This window comes from Cetorhinus maximus, chromosome 1 (assembly GCF_964194155.1).
Source record: "Cetorhinus maximus chromosome 1, sCetMax3.hap1.1, whole genome shotgun sequence".
Lineage (NCBI taxonomy): Eukaryota > Metazoa > Chordata > Chondrichthyes > Lamniformes > Cetorhinidae > Cetorhinus > Cetorhinus maximus.
In genome coordinates this window covers 223,640,450-223,653,107 of record NC_135879.1, presented here as the reverse complement: position 1 = coordinate 223,653,107, position 12,658 = coordinate 223,640,450, and the positions used below count along the sequence as shown (strand labels likewise).

General features: G+C 43.4%; 1 protein-coding gene and 1 pseudogene across 7 annotated transcripts in view; one reads left to right on the top strand and one right to left on the bottom strand.

Moving 5' to 3' along the window:
* Window positions 1-12,658, top strand: part of LOC144687701 (zinc finger matrin-type protein 1-like) — a 112,944-nt gene that overhangs the window by 77,834 nt on the left and 22,452 nt on the right. Inside the window, exon 1 of one of the 6 annotated variants that reach the window (XM_078554173.1) lies at window positions 3,294-3,365. The exons of the other annotated variants lie outside the window; for them this stretch is intronic. The gene's annotated coding sequence lies outside the window, so the exon portion shown is untranslated. Of the gene's footprint in view, window positions 1-3,293; window positions 3,366-12,658 lie in introns of those variants that run through there. 6 annotated transcript variants of the gene reach the window in all.
* The window catches only part of LOC144687802 (large ribosomal subunit protein eL31 pseudogene), a 647,000-nt pseudogene that overhangs the window by 628,863 nt on the left and 5,479 nt on the right, over window positions 1-12,658 (bottom strand). The window lies entirely within an intron of this gene.

Genomic DNA, 12,658 nt, shown 5'->3' with positions numbered 1-12,658 from the left:
TGCTCTTTTAGCTGATTAACAGAGGCAGCAATGGGTAGCTTAGGTTCAGTTTTCTAACAGTTACCACAAGGGGCTGCTGTTGTAATTGAGCTGAGTGTGTTGAAAGGTTGAAAGCTGCCGCGTTTATCCTAAGTGCATTCAGTACGTGTTTGAATCTGCGCCAGTGTAAAGTCATATCTAATTGAATCTACATTATGGCAACATCGGTTCAGCACCTGTGATTCTAGTCAGTTATGCAATGCATGTGAAATTGGATTGCAGCCAATTTCACAACCAGTCAACTTGCAAAGTGTACACAAAGCAGGCTACAACTTCCACTCACCTAAGTTTTAATAAAGTGATCATCTTTACACGTAGCTAAATGCAGGGGATACAGCTTTAAAGTCTTAAATCAAAAAACACGAACCTCAAAAATGGAATATATTGAAATTGCACGGCAAATCTAGCAGCCTCTGAAAAGAGAAAACGTTAGCATTTCAAATAGTCCACCTAAAACCGAGGCTGACGCTGCTTGTGAAACCATGCACCAGCATCAGTCAGTGCCTTTGAAAAGAGGGAATCGAGAAGGAAAACTAGGGGGAATTGAAGTCTGCAACAAAGTGAATCCAAAACCTGAAAGCACATTGAGCCTTCTGTGTTTTTCATAGCCAAAATCTCCATTCCTGGATCCAAAGTGTACATTTTAAGTTAATGGCTTGGATGGGAAGGCAGTGGCGTAGTGCTATTGTCACTGGACTGGTATTCCAGAGACCCAAGGTAATGATCTGGGGACCCGGGTTTGAATCCCATCACGGCAGATGGTGAAATTTGAATTAAATAAAAATATGATGACCACAAAACCATTGTCGTAAAGATTGTTCACTTTTAGGGAAGGAAATCTGCTGTCTTTACCTGGTCTACATGTGACTACAGACCCATGCCAATGTGGATGACTACTAAAATGACATCAGCAGTAAAGACCTGGAAATTTTGTGTTGTCAGGTTAGGCAATAGATAGCCAATGAACATAATTATCTACCAATATAAAAGCAAAATACTGTGGATGCTGAAAAAATGAATAAAAACAGATTGTGCTGGAAATACTCAGCAGGTCTGGCAGCATCTGTAGGGACAGAAGCAAAGTTAATGTTCAAGTCAAATATGGCTCTTGCTCAGAACTGAAAGAAGGTAGAAGTGTGATGGGTTTTATTCCATTGCAAGAGGGAGGAAAAACAGAAATAGGGCTGAGGGTGGGGAGAGATTAAATGACAAAGGTGTCATGAAACAAAAGGCAGTGGGAGTGGTAATGGTTGTAGTAAAGAAACAAAACAATGTCCAGAGTAAGTGTGAATGGCAGAATAATGAATGGATCTGTCTGAAAGCAAAAGCATGAAAAACAAGATTCAGACCGGCAAATGGCTAAAAAAAAACCAGAATCAAAATGGGGGACAGAGTCATGGTATGAAATTGTTGAACACAATGCTGAGTCCAGAAGACTGTAAAATGTCTAATCAGAAGATGAGGTGCTGTTCCCCAAGCTTGTGCTGAGCTTCGCTGGAATACTGTAGCAGGCCAAGGACAGGAATATGTGTGTGAGAGCAACCTGGTGAATTAAAATGGCCAGCAAACCAGAAGCTTGGGGTCATGCTTGTGGACTGAGTCTTGGTGTCCTGCAGAGTGGTGACCCAATCTGCATTTGGTCTTCCTAATGTAAAGGAGACCACATTATGAGCAGCAAATACAGTAGACTAAACTAAAAGAAGTACAAGTAAGTCACTGCTTTATCTGGAAGGAGTGTTTGGGGCCTTGGGCATTGAGAGAGGAGGTAAAGGAGTTGGTGTTGTACTTCCTGTGATTGCATGAGAAGGTGCCGTGGGAAGGGGACTAAGTATGACAGAGGAGTGGACCAGGCTGTTGCAGACAGAATGCTGACAGGGGAGGGGAAGATGTGTTTGGTGGTGGCATCATGCTGGAGGTGGCAGAAATAGTGGAGGATGACCCTTTGAATGTGGAGGCTGGCGGGGTGGAAAGTGAGGGCAAGGGGAATATCATGGTTCTGGGAGGAAGGGAAAAGGATGAGGGCAGAAGTGCAGGAAACGTATTGGACATGGTCAATCGTAGTGGGGGTGAGGAGGAATCCTCAGTTGAGGAAAAAGGAAGACATATCAGAAGCACCATTGTGGAAGGTTGCATCGTCAGAACAGATGCAACAGCGACAGAGAACCTGGGAGAATAGAATGGAGTCTTTACAGGCGCAGGATTTGAGGAAGTGTAGTCGAGGTAGCTGTGGGAGTCGGTGGGCTTATAATGAATATTGGTGGACAGCCTATCCCCAAAAATGGAGACGGAGACTCAAGGAAGGGCCGGAAAGTGTCAAAGATGGACCACATGAAGGTGAGAGAAGGGTGGAAATTGGAAGCAAAGTTGATGGAAGTTTTTGCATTCTAGGCAAGAGCAGATATACCAGAAAAAGACTTGGGGGAGGAGGCCTGAGCAGAACTAGAAGAAGGAATTGTTCCACATACCTTACAAAAAGACAGGTTTAAGTAGGACCCATGTGGGTATCCATAGCACTTTTTATTTGGAGAAAGTCAGACAAGTTAAAGAAGAAATTGTTCAATGAGAGAACAACTTCAACAAGACGAAGGAGGGTGGTGGTGGATGGGGATTGTTCACGCCTCTGTTTAAGGAAGAAGTGCAGAGCTCTCGGGCTGTTCTGGTGCGGAATGGCAGTGTAGAGAGATTGTATGTCCATAGTGAAGAGGAGGTGGTCAGGGCCAGGAAATTGGTGAAGAGTCACAGATGTAGGTGGAAAGAGATTGGGCAAGGGGAGAAAAAATGGTCAAGATAGGAAGAAAAAAGATCAGTGGGTCAGGAAAAGGCTGAAACAATGGGTCTACCAGGACAGTCTTTTGGGAAGGTGATTGAAGTGGGCTGTTTGGGGTTAAGGAATTATGAGGTGGGAGGGAAGATCTCCAGAGTTGAAGAAGTCAGTGACAGCCTTGAAAACAATGGCTTGATGTTTGGTGGTGGGGTCATGGTTCAGGGAGAGGGAGGAAGAAGTGTCTGAGAGTTGGCACTCAGCCTGTGCAAAATAGAGGTTGCAACACCAGACAATTACAGCACTTGAGAGAATGGAATGCAGCAAGTTCAGAGGAAGACATGTTAAAGTGAATGAGGGAAGCAAAGAAAGTAAGATGGTTGATGTCACCGCAGTAATTCTCATGAAAAGATCAAGAGTGGGTAATTGGTCAGAGGGTGGGATTTAGGTGGAGGTGGGTGAAAGGGTCCGCTAGCCAGGGGCAGGCTCCTAGCCAAAAAAATGAGCCCTGAGGAGGACGTGATGGAAGAAGAGCTCAACATTGTGCCAAGCTCAATTCATTGAGGTGGGTAAATTGAGTTCTTTGCTAAGTGTAGATCATTCAGTGTCAGAGAGGGGAAGGTCAGAGGGTATTGTGAATACAAGGCAAGAGGGTGGGGTTAAAAAAAGGGATGGGATTAGAGGGCAGTTAAGGAGAAGAAAGATTTTGAGAGGCATTGGTATCCATGAGTTGTTGAAGCTTGCATTCCTTAACACCTGAAAGGAAGAGAAAACATTTTTTGTAAAAATGTCGGATGAGACAAAGGATGGAATGAAACTGTGGACCAGGACAGCTTTGAGATAGAGATTGCTGTTCATTATTCTGCCATTCACACTCCTTCTGAACTAATGCTTTATTTCTGCACTGCAACCATTACCACTCCCTTTGCCTCTTGTTCCATGACATCTTTGCCATTTAATCTCTCCCACCCTCTCCCAGATCTTCCCTTTTGTTCCCCCTTCCCATCTCCCCTTCCAGCAACATAAAACTCGCGACATTTCTACCTTCAGTTTTGCTGAAAAAAGAGACATATTGAAGCTTTTTGTCTTGCGCTCATCAGGGCAGATTCGCAAGAAAACCAAATCTCAAAGGGAACAACAATTTCAACTGCATGAGAAGAGGGTGCAGTATAAATTGTTGTTCCCTTTGAGATTTACTATTCATGTGAATCTGCCCTGATGACCCCAAGTCAAAAAACTTTGTTAGCATGTCTCTTTTTCAGCAGTACTCAAGTTCTGTACTATCAAGTGATAATTTCTACCTTCCTTCAGTTCTGAAGAAGTCATATTCAACTCGAAATGTTAACTTTGTTTCTCTTTCCATAGAAACTGCCAGACCTGTTGAGTACTTCCAGCACTTTCTATTTTCACTTTAACTAATATATTTATTTCATAAATTTGAAAATAATGATTTTCTTTGTTGAAAATTTCCTTCACCAAATACTGTGAGCTTTTACAAGTTAACACACTGTTGTGCAGTCCTGCACCCAAACCTTATTATTGTCTGAATTTGCAAACCATGTTCTGTGCAGGTCTCTGCAGTTGAATAATTTGTGCTTTAGTTTCTGTCAACAAAGGACACTATATTTGCAGTTGGTTAGCAGTGTAGCCACCAGTGACATAACATTTGTCATTTTATCCCTACCTTGATCCCAGAGCAATGCAAATTCCATGTCCTCACTTTTAATTTTCATTGACAAGAGTCTATTCATAGGAACATTGGACTTAGGAACAGGAGTCGGCCATTCAGCCCTTTGAGCCTGCTACGCCATTAAATAAGATCATGGCTGATCTGGTTGTGTCTCAACTCCACTTTGCTACCTGTCCCCCATAACCCTTGACTCCCTTGACTATCAAAAACCTGTCTAACTCTGCCTTGAATAATGACCCAGCCTCCAGTGCTTTCTGGGGAAGAGAATTCCACATACTAACGACCCTTTGAGAGAAAGAAAATTCTCCACATCTCCATCTTAAATGGTAGACCACTTGTTCTTAAACTGTGTCCCCTGGTTCTAGTCTGTCCCACAAGTGACCAGATATCATTCTGTCAAATCCCCTCAGGATCTTATATGTTTCAATAAAATCACCTTTCATTCTACTAAACTCTAATAGGTATAGGTCCAGCCTTTCTTCATAAGATACTTAAGATATTCACTTCTGAGTTTCTAAATACATTTGTTGGCAACAGCAGGAAATGTTCACATTTCCCAGCAATAACCGGTAGGATTTGAATAGCAGGACTGAAGGTAGATAAGTCACTAAGGCAGAGAAATGTGGATTCGAATAAAATATGCTCACCTTAAAAGTGGATATCCCCCACCCCTGTCCTCCCCTTCCCTCACCCCTCCTATCTCCTGTTCCTTCCCACCCAACCTTCCCTTGCCTCGCCTCTCAATACCTCGCTTCTCCTCTCCACCTTCACTGACCCTCCCTTCCCCTCAAATTCCTGCCCCTAGATGCCCCTACTCCTCCCTCTCCTCTCCCCCACTCCTCCTTTCCCTATCCCATCCCTGCTCAGCCTCTTTAGCCACACTTCGTCCCTGCCTCTTGCTTCCTCTTTCCTGTCCCTCTATGAGGCTGTGACCTTAGTTTTTGTAAAGAAAGATGCCAGGCCGAAATAAAAATAAAACAAAATCCTGACCTGATCCAACTTAAAACCCTGCTTCCGCATTAAACCACTCAGTGGTGCTTCCAACTCCGGCCACAGCTTTAATCTCCAATAAACCTCAGGCACCGTATGAACCATGTGGATGTGGAGAGGATGTTTCCTCTTGTAGGAGACTCTAGAATGAGGGGGTCACTGTTTAAAAATAAGGGGTCACCCATTTGAGACCAAGGTGAGGAGAAATCTTTTCTCTGAGGGTCGTGAGTCTTTGGAACTCCAAAGGTGGTAGAAGCAGGGTCTTTGAATATTTTTAAGGCAGAGGTAGATAGATTCTTGAGAAGCAAGGGGCAAAAGGTTACCAGGGGAAGGTGGGAATGTGGATTTGAGGTAGCAAAGAGATCAGCCCTGATCTTATTGAATGGTGGAGCAGGCTCGAGGGGCCGAGTGGCCTACTCCTCCTAACTCGTATGTTTGTATATATGTGAATCAAGAACAGTGATCCCCATTGCCTGACTGTATCAGCTCTGACAACTGCCTCATTTGCCTCATCTTGACTCCATCTTTCACTACAACGAATAAAAACAGACAGACCTGCATTTACATTGGGCTGGATTTTACGGCAGCAAATTGGCTGGGCTACCCACCCCCCACGTCAGGTCAGCAATGCACCATCATCCCACCAGTCTCCAATAATACAGAAGGCAAGCAGATGTCAGAATAGGAACATAAGCAGATAATGCTGGAACAAGGATTATGAAGGGCTCCATCATGATTTGAGCAGATTTCAAAGATTCACACTTCCTAAAAACAGACTCTGCTAACCAGAGTCTCACCCTCGCCCCCTTCAAGATTGAGACAGGCACATTCCTCCGCAAATGCAGCAAGCTGCTGAACTCAATCCCATCAATGCTCCCCCGCACACTCCCCAGACTCCTCTATTTCCCCCCACCCCTCCCCAACAAAGATTGTCAGCATAAACTTTGCAGGAGTAAGCTGTAAGCCCTTGGAATCTCACCACCCTGGGCCGCCCTCCAGCCGCTCCGTGGCCAACCATTGTTTGCTGGCCATCTTCAATACCATCACGTTCATAGGAGATTGCCAGAGCTAGCACATCCACCAGCCCTTAACCTCTCACGGACAGTACATGCCCTCTCCCCTTCAAAAAAAGTGGGCATTGTCGTGAATCTTCTGTGGAAAGATCATGCTATCATGTTTGTGCCCAACATGTACAATGTCGACATCCACCACTTCGCAGTGATCCTCACAAACTAAATGTTCTTTGAATTCAGACCCCCCTCAGAATCATCCAGTGCCATGCTGTGTAACATGTCTGTTTCATTCTGCCTTCTGCACACAGCCCAGGCAATAGGCAACCCCACACTTTACATGTGTCACACCCTCCCATCTAGGTCCTTCTACCAAAAGATTAGACCCTTGCCTAACAGAGGTGATCATTCAACTCCTTAGGGCACTACAACCATGTCCTCTGGATGACCCCCACAGCTGCTGATTTCCACTGGTACCTTTATTCAGCCTTCTTTTGTTTGGTGGGGAGGGTCTCCTTTTGCCATCACTGGGCATAAGAAGATCCTGCTGCAGGCTCACAGCCTGGAGGAGGACTCGCAGGGAGTCATTGTCGAAATGTGGGGGCCACCCATGGCCTGAGCTCCTTCCATTTGGACTGGCAGCTGCAGAAGGTGCTATGAAATATAAACGGAAAGTAATGGACGTACCCAGCAGGCCTGTCAGCATCCGTGTTGAGACAAACGGAGTTAAAAGGTTGAATCCGGCTCAGAACGCTATTTCTTCAGAAGGGACAGATTTGAGCAGATGTTTCTTTCCTCCCTGGTAAGTATCCTGAATGTACTGAATGTAACACAGCTGGCACAATAGTCACCTGAATGGAACAAACTGCTCTCACCTGCTACTGCTCCACTGCTTGTGACTTTTGTAACATAGGAAACGTGGCAGCCAATCTGTGCATAGCAAGTTCCTGCAAACAGCAATGTGTTAGTGATCAGATGATTTTTTTTCAGTGATGTTGGTAGAGGGATAAATATTGTCCAGGTCACCTGTTCTTCAAAATGGTGTCCTGGGGTCTTTTATGTCCACTTAAGCAGGCAGATAAGGCATCAGTTTAATCTCTTATCTGTAATGCAGCATCTCCAACGGCGCAACAATTGCTTATTACTATACTGGAGAGTAGCACCTCCAGTGCTCAAATCTGGAATGTAATGAGTGCAGCTTTTTGTTTAAACAAAATACAAGTGCCAGTGTTTTTTGGGTGATATTTATCTGGTTTATCTATTGGTCTATCATAATCCGTGAGGAACTTTGGCATTTATGTGTCGTCAGATAAGTACTGAATATACTCCCCAAACGTGGGGAGTTTATGGGAGGTTGTGTGGGTTTTGTGGTAGTGAGATACCATAAAGCACGAGGATGAACTTTGAATGGAACCTTGTGTTCTTATGATATGTAGCAATAGAGGTTTCTTAATAATTTTTCTGTGTTTCTATTGGCACAGTGTCCCAGATGTCAGTGTAGCTTGTGCTTATTTATTAAATGATTAAAACCCTTGCATCTGTTGTCATGAGGATGTGCTTTTTGAAGATATGATTTCTGATTTTTTCACTGGCTGGATTTTAAACTGGAACCCTATACAAACAATTGTGTTTTTTTTTAAAAAAAAGAAACAGCCCAGACAGGCCAAGCTGCTACAAAACACAATTTTGCATTCCAAAAAGTTGAATGAAGACTGACAATCTACCCCCAGGGGAGCATGAAAGACCCCATCTCCTGACTATTCACACCATGCCAAGACTTTGCAAGTGTTTCTGAGATGAGACATCAAAATTCAGTTACCTGTTCAGAAACAATAACTGCAGCAGACATGAACTAATGAAGCCCCTCTGGAATATACAACCAGCAAGATATTTCAAGGGAACTCCTGTCAAGCAGGATAGAGGAAGAAGTGAAAAGGACAATGCTGTACTGAAACAGGCTGTTGGAGCTGTGTGGCTTCTCTCTCTCTCTTTCTCTCTCTCTCTCTGCAAGCACTGCGCTCGGTTTGTAAAGTGATCACCCTGAGAAGAAAATGACTGTGAACTGAGATCTTTTAAAATGTGGAAATATGCTCGATACGACTGCATCCAGGAGAACAACTAAGCTGAATGCCACAACGCTGAATCACCACATCGCGACCAATCAAGGAACAGCTAACCATGTGCTCCACTTTTTTTTTCGTGGACTAAAGAATCCTTGTAAACTTATCCTCTTGCTTCGCTATCTGAACTTTTTCGTGTGTGGGCCCAGGTGTGATTGATTTTTTTTTAAAAATTTTAGTTCAGAAATAGTTTCAATAAACTTACCCCATTCTTTGTTTAACCGAAGAAAACTTATTTGAGTAATTCTCTACAACCTCAACATGTAACATGGGACACTTATAGAATTGGCAAAACACATACTCTCTAAATTCCTTTTTAAAAGCCCTGTTGTGGTCAAATAAGATCTTTAACATCTGCTGGAACAGACAGTCTCAATTTACTGTTTCATGCAAAGGACAGCACAGTGAAAATACAGCATTGAGGTGCTACACTCAAGTGTCTTCTTAGATTTGCCCTCTGAGATCGCTGTGCTTCACCAAATCTGTTCTCTTCCTGATTTTAATAGTTTCCACATTAGTAGCCGAGCCTTCAGCTGCATAGGCCCTAAGCTCTGGAATACAGTCGCTATACCTATCACCCCTCTGCCTCGCTTCCCTCTTCTAAACCTATGTCTTTGACCAAGCTTTAGATCATCTTTCCCAATACCTCTTTATGTGGCTCAGTGTCAAACTCTGTTTGATAATGCTCCTGTGAAGCACCTTGGGGCATTTTATAAATGCAAGATTTTGTTTGCGCTCAGTGGGAAAGAGGCTTGGACCCACAACCCTCTGTCTCTGAGATGTGAATGCTATCAACTGAACCCAAACCAACTCATTAGGCTAGGATTAATGTTAGAATTAACAACCCTTTGACCTTTTGTTTTTGACATCTTTTGCAATCTCTCCTTTGCCTCGACCTATCGCTGGCCTTCTCTCCAGCTTCACCTGTTCCAACCTCACTTAAACAGCATGTATTTCACCTCATTTCTACTTCCCTTTAGCTCTGAAGAAAAGTCATACAGACTCAAAACGTTAAACTCTGTCTTTGCCTCCACAGATACTGTCAGACCTGCTGAGTTTTTCTAGCATTTTTTGTTTTTGTTTCAGATTTCCAGCATCTGCATTACTTTGCCTTTATTTTAATGTTAGAATTGTTAATCTTAGAATTTTAGGCTTTTGACAAGGCAGGAGCACATAAAATGACTTTCAAAGGAATCTCAAAACAGGGGCAATTTTCCTTGACTTCACTGCAGCATACGATACAGTCTGGCACATTGGCTTATTCATCAAAATATCAAGAGGCCTCCGTCCCTTGGTTACTGACACCTGTTCAGGGTGCATTTGGGTGACAAGACTAGTGCCTGGAGGAAACAGCTGAATGGGCTACCCCAGGGGTCTGTCCTAGCCCTAACTCTGCTCAGCTACATCAAAGACCTTCTCCAACCCAGTCCCGGAAGTTTATCTATACAGATGACATCTGTACATATGCTGTATGTGGCACACAGGCTCAAACTTTATTTGAGCTGGAAGATGCATTAACTGATACTGCAAAGCTGGCTGACGACTGCAAGACATGGTGCCTACAATCGAGCACCAATAAAATAGTATCTAGCAGTCTCCATCTTCACAATGCCAGCGCTAAGAGGGAACTGGACAACACCCTGGAAGGCCAGAGACTGAAGCACAATCCACACCCTGTTTATTTAGGCGTCACTCTTGTCAGAAACCTTATGTACCAACAGCACCTCATCAATACTGCAGAAAAAATTAAAATCCACAACAACCTTCTCAGTAAACTGGCTGGTACCTCATGGGGATCACAGGTGAAGACCCTAAGGACCTCTGCTTTTGCCATCACATACTCAACTGCAGAATACTGAGCCCCAGTATAGTACCAGCCTGCCCACACCAAACTTATTGATGTGCAACTCACTTCAACAATGTGTGTCATCACAGGTACTCTCTGACCAACTCACCTCCCCCTCACTCCCAATCCTGAGCAACATTGTCTCCCCCGCCCCTCAATCAGGAGGCTAATTGCAACAGGCAAGCCACTGGAGAAGGTTTACTCGAACCCAACCCTTAGTCAGTGACCTCCTCAGCCCGCCAGCAGTGCAACTTGCCTCACGCCACCCCACACGGTTAAGCCCAGCATGCCAAGGAGTAACAGCTGAGGACCCATGACAGGATTATTGGCAGGAGAAAACATCCGCCAGATTCTCTCATCATAGATGCCATGTTCTTCCACCCGGCTTTGATCTCCCACAGCGACAGTGGGTCTTTTAAAACCAGTTCTGGACTGACCAAGGCCTTTGTGCAGCCATCCAACATCAGTGGGGTTACAAGACCATGCAGGCTGCAGCTGTGATGCAGCCCAAACAATGATTAACATTGTCCAGAAGTGCCCAGCAACTAAACATGGAGGCAGGCTTAAAGAATTCCACCTAGCCACTGACAAGACTATTGCTTGGCTCCATGACTCTGCACATGCTAAATGAATAATGTTAGAATTAATTTTATTGAATGCTACAGGGGAATAGCATAGCTTAAGGGAAATTTTATCCTTCGCTGTTGCTGGGTCAAAATCCTGGAACTCCCTCCCTAACAGCACTGTGGGTGTGCCTACACCACACGGACTGCAGCAGTTCAAGAAGGCAGCTCACCACCACCTTCTCAAGGACAGTTAGGGATGGGCAGTAAATGCTGGCCTACCCTGCGGCACCCACATCCCATGAATGAATAAAAAACATATGAGTTTGTGCATCTACGTTGGCTCCTGAGACATCTGTAAGTTGTACCATCAGGATATCCTCATCAATGTTGGTGATAAGTGTTTACCAACAGCAAACACAAACTTATACTACGTAGCTGCATAATAAATAACTGCTGAATAAAAAACAAACTTGCAATGCTCTTTAAATTGTATCGTGCGATCTTCAATCATTGCACCACAGACAATGAGTTTTGTTTGATAACATGCGATGAAATGCCATGGATGTTTTACTATGTTAAAGACGCTATATAAATGGCATTTTTGTTGTTGTTTCCCCTAGCGATTTACCTACAGCAAAATGTTAGTGCTCAGTAACTAGTAAAGCAATTTAAATGCTCCTTCATAACCGTATCATGCATTGAAAATGTGGATTAAGTGCTATAGGCCAGACTGGTATTCAGGTAATCTGTCATGAAAATGATGTAATCTGCTTTCTTTGACTAGATTCTTGTGATGTTGCTTGCCGTTAGTTATTGTTCATTTAACACGTGGTGGTGAACCTTCAGACTAATAGCAAACTAAAACTCGGGCTTAGATCTGGCAAGGGCTGCACCTCAGGGGCCATAAATATAAGGTAGTCATCAATAAATCCAAAAAGGAATTCAGGAGAAACTTCTTTACTGAGATAATGTTTGAAATGTGGAACTTGTTACCAAATGGAATGGTTGAGGTAGATGCACCTGAGGGCCAGCTAGGTGAATACATGAGAAAGGAATAGAAGGATATGCAGATATGGTTATATGAAATAGAGTGGGAGGAGGCTTGAGTGGATCATCAACATTGGCATGTCGAGGCCAGCCGGGCTGAATGACCTGATTCTGCGCTGTAAACTCTGTGTAAGATGGAGAGCATCAAACTTTATACAAGGTTTTATTTTATTTAAATTTATTTTATTTCATTTCTAATCCAAGAAAAAAACACTGCACATCATGTAAAAAAAAAGCACAATGTTTGAAATATGAAATAAAAATTTGAAAATAAAATGCTTGAAATGCATCTGTTGGGGAAACGCCAGCTTAATGTTTCCAGTGGGACATTTCATCAGACCAGGCAATAGTTGAGATAGAGTTCCACTTGAAATGTTCACCCTGCTCCTGACGCTGACTGAACTGATATACATTTCCAACATTTTCTATCCTTATTTCTGTACAGCATTCACTGCCTCATGAGCAGAAAGCCAAAAAAAACTTTAATTCTCAGAATGTGCTCTTTTTAGTGAAATACAGGAGTTTTTAGTAGTTACCTGATTTTGCATGGAATCTGCTCGGATATTTTTAACCAAAAAAAAAATTTAAC